Source organism: Haemaphysalis longicornis, unplaced genomic scaffold (genome assembly GCF_048455015.1).
Source record: "Haemaphysalis longicornis isolate Haplotype H1 unplaced genomic scaffold, Haemaphysalis longicornis Haplotype H1 scaffold_8, whole genome shotgun sequence".
Classification (NCBI taxonomy): Eukaryota; Metazoa; Arthropoda; class Arachnida; order Ixodida; family Ixodidae; genus Haemaphysalis; species Haemaphysalis longicornis.
In genome coordinates, this window is record NW_027526445.1 from 56,071,807 (window position 1) to 56,081,712 (window position 9,906).

Genomic DNA, 9,906 nt, shown 5'->3' on the forward strand with positions numbered 1-9,906 from the left:
CATATCACTTTGTGTGAAATATTGAAATAGTGTAACATTGTATTGTTTTCCTATCCAGACTTGAATAAGTTGTTGCTAAAGTTTTTTGTTGTTTTATTGTTGTCCTGCCATTTCGCTAAGTGTGAATTATTTCATCACGTAAATTACTACTGCTCTTGTAACCGCCGTACACTCACTTCTGTATACTCACCTTTTCTAGTGTCTATAACCATTTCCCTAGATGTTGGTTTGTTTAAAGTATCTCAAATTTGTATGGCACTCACACCCACCACTCAACACCACGTTTGTGTTTCCAAGGTGCTTTTGGTGTATTGTTCCACAAATTGTTCACTAGATTTGAACTATTTAGTTCCGTAAATTTGCTTTGTTTTTGTAACCACCATTCAATCGTTTTTTTTTGTTTCCACACTGTTTTTTTTCCACACTGCTGTTTTTCAGCCATTTCACTTAATGTGAGATACTTCAAGTTGCATAACTATCTTGTGCTTGTACGCTGGGTTTACATGTTTGCTTTTTTTCTATTTTTGTCCACCTTTTTGCTGTGTTTGACTTATTTAATTTGTCATGAATATTTTTACTATTCTTGCAAATATACAATGTGTACCCTGTGGGCCAGGGCAAATAGGAATCAAAATAAAGTGGTTGTATTGCGAAAGCATATTACATAATTTTGTGAAGTCAACATAAACTGTGTTACTGAACTCTTGTGTTTTATGTGTGCATTGAAAGCTTTCTTACTACCCAGCTGCACTTACTTACATCTAGGTTGGCAAGGCTGTCATTTTATAGTTTAATTTTTGAATTGTTTCCCTGATAGTTTATTTGCAGAAGGCCTGTACAGCCATGCTGGTGGTACAATTCGATGACGCTACTGTTGTTGCCTTAGTGTCAAGGTCACTTGAGCTGATCAGGACTGGTTTGCTGTTACTTAGTGCCACTTGTTTTCGATGCGACATTTCTTGTTTAGAGCAGTGCTTCATGTGCTACTCCAAGAGTGTGTGGTCAGCTTGTTACTTCACATATAAGACTTCATGCAGTATGCAGCACTTCAAAAGTGGAAACATTATTCTAGAAACCAGGTGACAAGTAACAGCAAACAGTGCTGAATAGCGAGTAATACATATATTTGAAATATTATTGCCTACAACACGTAGGCAGCCTTGAAAAGGGGGCTGGCCAAACATCCAGATAATGTATAAAGAATGTAAATTTCCATTATACAGGTTCATTTCTACACTATCATACTAACGTACACTAGTCATGAATATAACAAACTAATGCTTGTGCCGAAGACAGAAAAATAATGTAGAACAGACGTCTATAAACGTCTTGCATGCGTACCACTACAATATCCATACGACGTACCACTAAGGTAACGTCCCGCAAACAGCGTATAAAAGTACCATGAGACGTCTACAGTACGTGATCCTCCGTGCTATTTGGATGGGTTTTTTGCAGTTGTGGGGACGTTGATTATATGTAACTCTGACCCCAACAGTACGTCTCCTGGACATCTGCAATGTCTATTGCTGACGTCTCCGGGATATCTGCACGACGTAACGTGGTTTGCTGGGTTCCTTTTTCCTCCTAAAACCCCGCTTGAAATGTAACGGAATGGGAATAATCCACCAGAGCAGAGAAACGCATGCAAATTGAATTACTGTAGTCGTCCTTTTAGATACAATGAATCCTTGGCGCCCTTCCCAATACCATCAGTCGCATTCAATTTAGCGCGAAATTTGTGTAATCGTTGCGACGTCTTGCCTAAATGCCTCTTTTACGTAGAAGAGGCACGTTAAAAAGAAACAATTTTCTTACCTATCTACTACAGGAAATGATTTTTAACACGGAAGTGTATTAGGCCGTGTTACACAAAAATCACCGTCGTCGTATCTTTGAGGGAAATGGCAGCATCAGAAAAAGGTCCACTGACGCGGTGGCGCTAGTTTTCGAGCTTATGATCACTCTGACCGTATCGGAAAGTGGGAAACGCTCTACTGACTGAGCGATAGTGTTTCTTTTAAATTGCCTGGTTTGTGTCAATACATAAATAAAAAAACATCAACAAAATTACACAACGTGAAAAGGTACCAGCACATACCTTGCGGTTGTGTCAGATTTAAAAAGGAGGCAGCCTAGCCACACTCTCCAGCACAGTCACCCACTTGGGTGGACTAGCCTCGGCTTTCACCACCTTGACCATGCAACCGACATTTTCCGCAAATTATCACTTCTTGGGCCTGGCATCTACATAATTGTACCTACGTGCCATTCGAGCCTTCCACATACAGTAAGGGCCAGTAACATTTTGAAGTTGTATGGAACACCTTCTTTATTTTCTATGGCTAAGAGCCTAATTTTGTGACTATCCAGAGGAATACAGCTGCACGTGTAAAAGCAAATAGTTGCTTCTCCCCAATAGTTTCAGCCTTGTCTTGTATCTCGATTGCTTTTCTTCGGTAGAATGGGTCACTATCCCGATAATTTTCAACCGGCACGCCTATGTACTTCGTGGGCATGGTACCCAGTTTATTAGTGAAAATACACAGGACTTCGGTTCGTATTTACAATTTCAAAAACCAAGGCACTTATCGCAGTTAACGCTACTACCGCTATATATGCAAAACCGTTTTAAAATATCAATAGTCTTGTTATTTATACTTGTATCCGTACAGAACAAAGCCATATCATCGGCGCAAGCAAGTGTCCGCACATCGCACACCTGCAAAGCAAAGTCGCCATTTTTACATCTGTGGACGATGTTGGCACAAAATGATTCTGTATAAACGAAAAGGGCAAAGGTGATAGCGGGCAGCCCTGTATAGCCGAGCGGCTCACTCTAATGGGAGCGCTGACAGATTTGTTCACTGCAATACTTGTGCTACACACCTTGAATGGCATAAGCACTCCTTCGGTAATACTTATTCCGACATTCACGTGTTCAACAATTTTCATCATTATTTCATGTGACGCCTTGTCGAAGCCCTTTTCTAAATGTATCTGTAGCATCGGCGCCGCTTGATCCATTTTATCACAGGAGTCCAAGATGGATACATGTATATTTGTTGTAACTGGAATGCCCTTTATGCCACACGTTTGATGGGTTCCAATAATATATTTACCTACTAACTGGAATCGTCTTTCTAGTCTTTATATTGGTATTTTATAATGCACGTTATTGAGGCAAATAGGGCGATAGGCCATTACCTTGGGGTGTCGAACGTGCTGAAATTACACATGTGTTAGAGAGCATTGACACATTGTTTTCTTTTAATTCAAGCGATTTAGAAAATTTTAAAGGCGAATTAATGGATTTGTTGCCCTGGCTAGATGAAAAAATCAGGACTAATACCGCAGTGCAGATTATCGTTGATGATGTTACTCAGGCCATTGAAGAGTTAAGCCCTTGAAAGACACCAGGGCCAGCTTGCACGAACACACGTTCTTATTGGCAGTCTTATTCACAGTCTAGTCTTATTCGCGGACTTCAATAAGACTGCGATTAAGATTCGGACTAGTGCGCTTGCTCGAAAGCACTCGGGCCAGGCTACAGAACGGTCTTATTCAAGACTATAGGGACAGCAAGTACCTAGATGAGCACGAGAGAGGCCCCTAGGGAAAAGCGGGGAATACGCTGCAAAACTGCTTGTTGCCGTCACCGGCGTTGGGCAAGCGTTTATTTTGAACCATGATTGTATTTATAAAGCAATGCCAACCATCAGACGGCGTATTTCAGCCTTGTCACAAATACGTTACAATGATCTGCCATCCTTGGTAGGCCAACTCACGCGGCCGGGCCTCGTTCGCCCGGCCGCGTAAACGAAGGCATACACAGAGATCGTCTGCTCGAAGCGTGGGCCCTAGAAACCCACTGGGCTGACGCAAAAAAGCAGCGACGTTGTCTCACCTTGTCGCAACACGAGTCGTGCTTTTGATATCACCGTGAATTCGAAAGTTGCAAATTGGCTTCGGGTTCATCATCGTAGACTTGGATGCAACGAGCACTCCAGAGGCTCACGCTGCGTGGAACGGCTACACGATCGCAATTACCCGCGGCCTAGCGGGCAGCTCACTTAGCGAGAGCTGCAGCTGTAAACAATCGTGCAGTAGAACATAGCCGAATGTTAATACCATGCGTGCTGCTTTTACGTGGCGCCTCCGGATCCCAATTGATCAAGCAGAATGCGCAATCAAAGTACAAACCCAAACCGCGGAGCAAGAGACCCAAACAATCAAGCTTCGTAACCGACACTTTCGAAGAGAAGGAAGGAAAGACACGAAGTCTCCGCAACTTCTCGTTGAAAACGTGATTTTAATTGACACTCACGGGCAGGGGTACTACAGGCTGCAAGCATTTAGCTGTTGTGTATACATTTGTTGTCACATTGGAGTTCTATTGTGAATGCCTATTTGGTGTTCCTGAGTTATTGGGCATGATTTTATAAAACAATACATTTGTTCGGTCCTTCCGTGCCGCCTTTTCGTAGCTACAGCGGTGACAGCTGGCATAGCAGACGATCACACATTCACACCGCGCGCTTGCCCTCCCGATGTCTGCTCAGGATTAATATCGGGCCGCAGGCTATCATTTCTGTCCATCTTTGTTTCACGTGAGGGAGAAAAAAAGCCGCGCTACCCTGGAAAAACAAGCACACGCCCATAGCGCACAGCGAAAGCTGAAAAGGGTGGTTGGCTGCAGCCATCGGTGCCACATCAAAGTACGTAGGCCTTGCGGCCTCCGGCGCCGGCGTTGTCTGTCTTTCCACCCTCTCTCCCGACGCCATTTCCAACGGCGTCGATCTCCCCGGAACAGGGATTTATTTGTTCCAAGCAGACGGTCGAACGGCCGCCGCTCGGTATCCTTCGCCACTTCTACGGCTACTGCACTCGTTTTTCATGGTATGGAGGTCGATCGTTATCATGAAACAAACGCGACCACGTCATCATAAGACTGTGAATAAGACTGCTCGGAGCAGGCTTATTCACAGTCTTAATGCGTTCCTATTTAGAGTCTTATTTGCTGTCTTATAGGTTTCCAGAAAGCGTCTTATAGCCTAGGGAACATAAGACCCCGAATAAGATTGCCAATAAGATTAGACTGAGAATAAGACTGTCTTATTTGGCTTCGAGCAAGCGGGCCCAGGTCCAGACGTCTTGGGAGCAGCCTTTTTGAAAGCTTTCAAGTGTGAGATGAGCCCAGTGGTGTGTCACCTTTCACTGATGCGTACGAGCACAAAGTGCTTCCACGATTCTTCACACTCCCTCACACTATACTCATTCCACAAAACTGCTGATCGACTAAGTCATTATGTCATGCCCGGGTAGCTGTACGAACGCGCCTTAGGTTCTTCCCTCTAACTTATCCATTCAGATGGTGCGGCCGTCTAGGAGAGGGGAAGCGAAGTAGTGCGTCATGACCGCTAATAAGCAGCGATAGTTGGCGCTTCAACTGGGCAGCGTGTAGGAGCGGAAGCTGCTGTGTTTTCCAGTCTGCCACCTATGTGGAACGCCGCTGTGCTTGTGGAGCGCCGCCGCGACGTTCCACAAGCTGAGCTCGTCGCAACGCAAGCGTCTGGCGTTCACACCACGGTGCAAGAACCATGGGGTCGCACCTTTGCTAAGCGAACCGCGAGCGGGGCGTTGCTCGCCAAGGACACCCACAAGACAGCTGCCAACCCGATAATCATAATCCTTTCGCGCTAGCCTACTGTGACTTCACAAAACAATTCGCTCACCAGCCGTTCGGCTTCATTACAATGGTTTGCGAGCTCCTGGGGTTTCAATAGGATTTACGCAATGCGCCGCCGCGTGTAATTCAGTGTTTAATGTTGATGCGTCTAACGGTGGCATACCGACGAAATATAAATACCGATGTGCAAGTTCATTACGCTGCGCAATAAAAATTCCGATGCTCCTGTGAAGGCAAGTTCACTTTCGTGTTTTACCACTTGAAATGATAAAAGGATCGACCACATTTGTTTATCAAGGCAATCAACTGTGCCGGCGGTATTCGAGGCGACAATCTGGCTATACCTATTAATGACAGATTTACTGCTACATCGTAATATGTTCCCTTTCCTTGCTATGGTTTCTTTGTGTCCTGGAATGTATCACTACGCCTGCAGCTTTATGTTTCTACGCTGTGAATGCGCTCCTCTCTTCGCTCTCCTTTTTTGACTCAAGGCGACAACTCTTTCAACAAGCAGACTGCCACACCCTGCAGCTTGATTGAGTTAGGGTTCTGGGGCAATTGTGTGCACACGTTCTACTTCCGTGCAATCACATTCACCTCTTAAGGGGTGCCCCCTTATCTACAAAATTCCCGTTTCCAGTTTTTTCTATTGGGAGGTTTGTGGAGTAAGCATGTTAGGCTTCTGAAAACTCCCTACGATTGGCCGATCCTTGAATTTGGTAGTTTTCACAAAGAATGACACGACAAAAAGAACGATAACTTTTATTGAATCGCTGGCCCCGTGCAGACGGGTTGCGCGTTGGGCTTCTAGTGTAAAAATACAGGTTGAAATCCCCTCGATTATTAGGGCCCGCTTGCATGAACACACGTTCTTATTGGCAGTCTTATTCACAGTCTAGTCTTATTCACAGACATAAATAAGACCGGGAATAAGATTTGGACTAGTGCACGTGCTCTAAAGTACTCGGTCCAGGAAACAGAGCGGTCTTATTAAAGACTATAGGGACAGCGTGTTCCTAGATGAGCACGAGAAGCCCCTTGAGAAAAGCGGAGAATACGCTGCAAAACTGCTTGTTGCCATTGCCGGAATTGGGCAATCGTTTATTTTGAACCATGATTGGATACATTCAAGAAATGCTGACCACCAGACGGAGTATTTGAGCCTTGTCACAAATGCGTTACAATGATCTGCCATCCTTGGTAGGCCAACTCACGCGGCCGGGCCTCGGTCGCCCTGCCGCGTAAACGAAGTCATAAACAAAGATCGTCTGCTCGAAGCGTGGGCCCGAGAAACCCACTGGGCTGACGCAAAAAGTAGCGACGTTGTCTTACGTTGTCGCAACACGAGTCGTGCTTTTGATCTCACCGTGAATTAAAAAGTTGCGAAACGGCTTTGGGTTCATCGTCGTAGACTCGGATGCAACGAGCACTCCAGCGGCTCACGCCGCCTGACACGGCGACACGATTGCAACAACGCGCTGCCTAGCCGGCAGCACGCTTAGCGAGGGCTGCAGCTGTAAACAATCGCGCTGTAGAATATAGCCGAATGTTGATATTGTGCATGCTGCTTTTACGTGCCGCCTCCGGATCCCAATTGCTCAAGCAGAATGCGCAATTCAAGTACAAGCCCAAACAATCAAGCTTCGTAACCGCCACTTACAAATAGAAGGATGGAAAGACGGGAAGTCAGCGACGTCTGCGTAGCTTCTCGTCGAAAATGACATTTTTTTTACGCTAACGGGCAGAGGTACTAGAGGCTGCTAGTGTTTTGCTGTTGTGTGTAATTTTTTTGTCACATTGCAGTTCTATTGTGAACGCCTATTAGTTGTTCCGTAGTTAGTGGGTATGATTTTATAAAATTATACATTTGTTCTGTCCTTTCCGTGTCGTCTTTTCGTAGGTACTGTGGTGACAGCCGACACAGCAGACAATCACATATTGACACCGCGCGCTTGGCCACCCGATGTCTGCTCGGGACTAATATCGGGCCGCAGGCTGTCATTCCTGTCCATCTTTGTTTGATGTAAGGGAGAAAAGAGGCCGCACTACCCGGAAAAACAAGCACACGTCCGTAGCGCACAGCGAAAGTTGTAAGCGGTGGTTGGCTGCAGCCATCGGTGCCACATCAAAGTAGGTAGGCCTTGCGGCTTCCGGCGCCGGCATTGTCTGTCCCTTTCCACCCTGTCTTCCGACAGCATTTCCAAAGGCGTCGATCTCCTCGGAACAGTCATTTCTTTGTTCCAAGCATACAGTCAAACGGCCGCCGCTCGGTATCGTTCGCCACTTCTACGGCTACTGCACTCGTTTTTCACGGTATGGAGGTCGATCTTCATGAAATCACCGACCACGTCAGCATAAGACTGTAAATAAGACTGCTCGGAGCAGGCTTATTTACAGTTTTATTGCGTTATTATTTAGAGTCTTATTCGCTGTTTTATAAGTTTCCAGAAAGCGTCCTATAGCCTAGGGAACATAAGAGCCCGAATAAGAATGCCAATAAGGTTTGACTACGAATAAGACTGTCTTATCTGGCTTCGAGCGAGCGGGCCCAGGTGTTTTTTCTTGCTATTTATAGCGGCGACCATATTCCGCAGCAGACAAAATCTACCAAAACAACACGACGATAACGTACATGCGCACTGATGCGACGATACAACGCACCGATGTGCGCGCCAAGGCAACGCACATGCGACGATAATCGCACATGCGCGCACACACACGCGCATACGCGCGCACACGATAGGCACATACAAGTCCACACACGCACACGCACAAGCGCAGACGCGCACAAACACACACACACACGTACACATGCACACACACGCACACACGCACGAAGACACGCACACATACACACACACACACGTGCACGCACGCACACACGCACCCACACACGCGTACACACACAGGCACGCACGCAGACACGCACGCACACACACGCGCGCACACACACACACACACTAAATTAAAAGACGATTTGTTTTACACTTGTTGACACGAATTAGCCCAGATAAGCGCCTGACCCAGTGACAAACGCTCGCAGGGTCACTCAAACCGCGCGCCGTTTTACCCAAGCTTATTTCACGTTGTCAGTTGTTATATGCGTCGCCATGCTATTTCTGAATTCCGTGGCAGTGAACCTAGACATAGTACTTCGACTCCAGAGGGAAACCGTGCAGCTGACCAACTGAATCAAAGCATTAGTACACACAGTTGATAATGTGGTGCAATCAGCTCACCGTTCCTCTTTGCCTACTCAAAACACATAACCAACAACTCACGGGCACACACGCACATACACACATATGCGCACACGCACGAGCACACGTGCACACGTAGACACGCACACACACGGGCATACACGCACACACGCACACACGTAGGCACGCACAAACGCACACACAGACACGCACGCACGCACGCACACGCGCGCACAAACGCGCATACACACACGCACACATGCTCACACGCCCGCACGCACACACAAGCGCACCCACGCACACACGAACACACGCGCACACACGCACACACGCACAAACACACACGCGGGCGCATACACGCATACACGCACACACACGCGCACAAACGCACACACGCCCGTACACACCCACACACACACGCACAAACGCACACAAGCAAAAATGTACACACTCACACACACGCACGCACACACACGCGCACACAAACACGGAAACACGCACACAAGCGCGCACACACACGCGCACACGCAGACACACACACGCAGACCCACGCACGCACACACACACGAGCACACACACGCGAACACACGCCCATACGCACACACACACGTATACATGCACCCACACGCGCGCACACGCACACACACACACATGAACACACGGTCACACACACACGCGCATACACGCACACACACACGCGTGCACACACGCACACGTGCCCACACGCACGAACACACACGCACGCACACACGGGCACACAGGCATACACGCACGAAGACACGCACACACGCACAAACTCACACGCACATGCACACATGCACACACGCACCCACACTCGCGCACCCACACGCCCACCCACACGCGCGCGCACTCAGGTACACATCCAGACATGCACACACCCACGCACGCACACACACACATAAACACATACACGCACAGTCATGCACACAGGCATGAGGCACATACACATGCGAGGCGCACGGGCTTCACAAGCCCTCATGAACAATGTAGGGC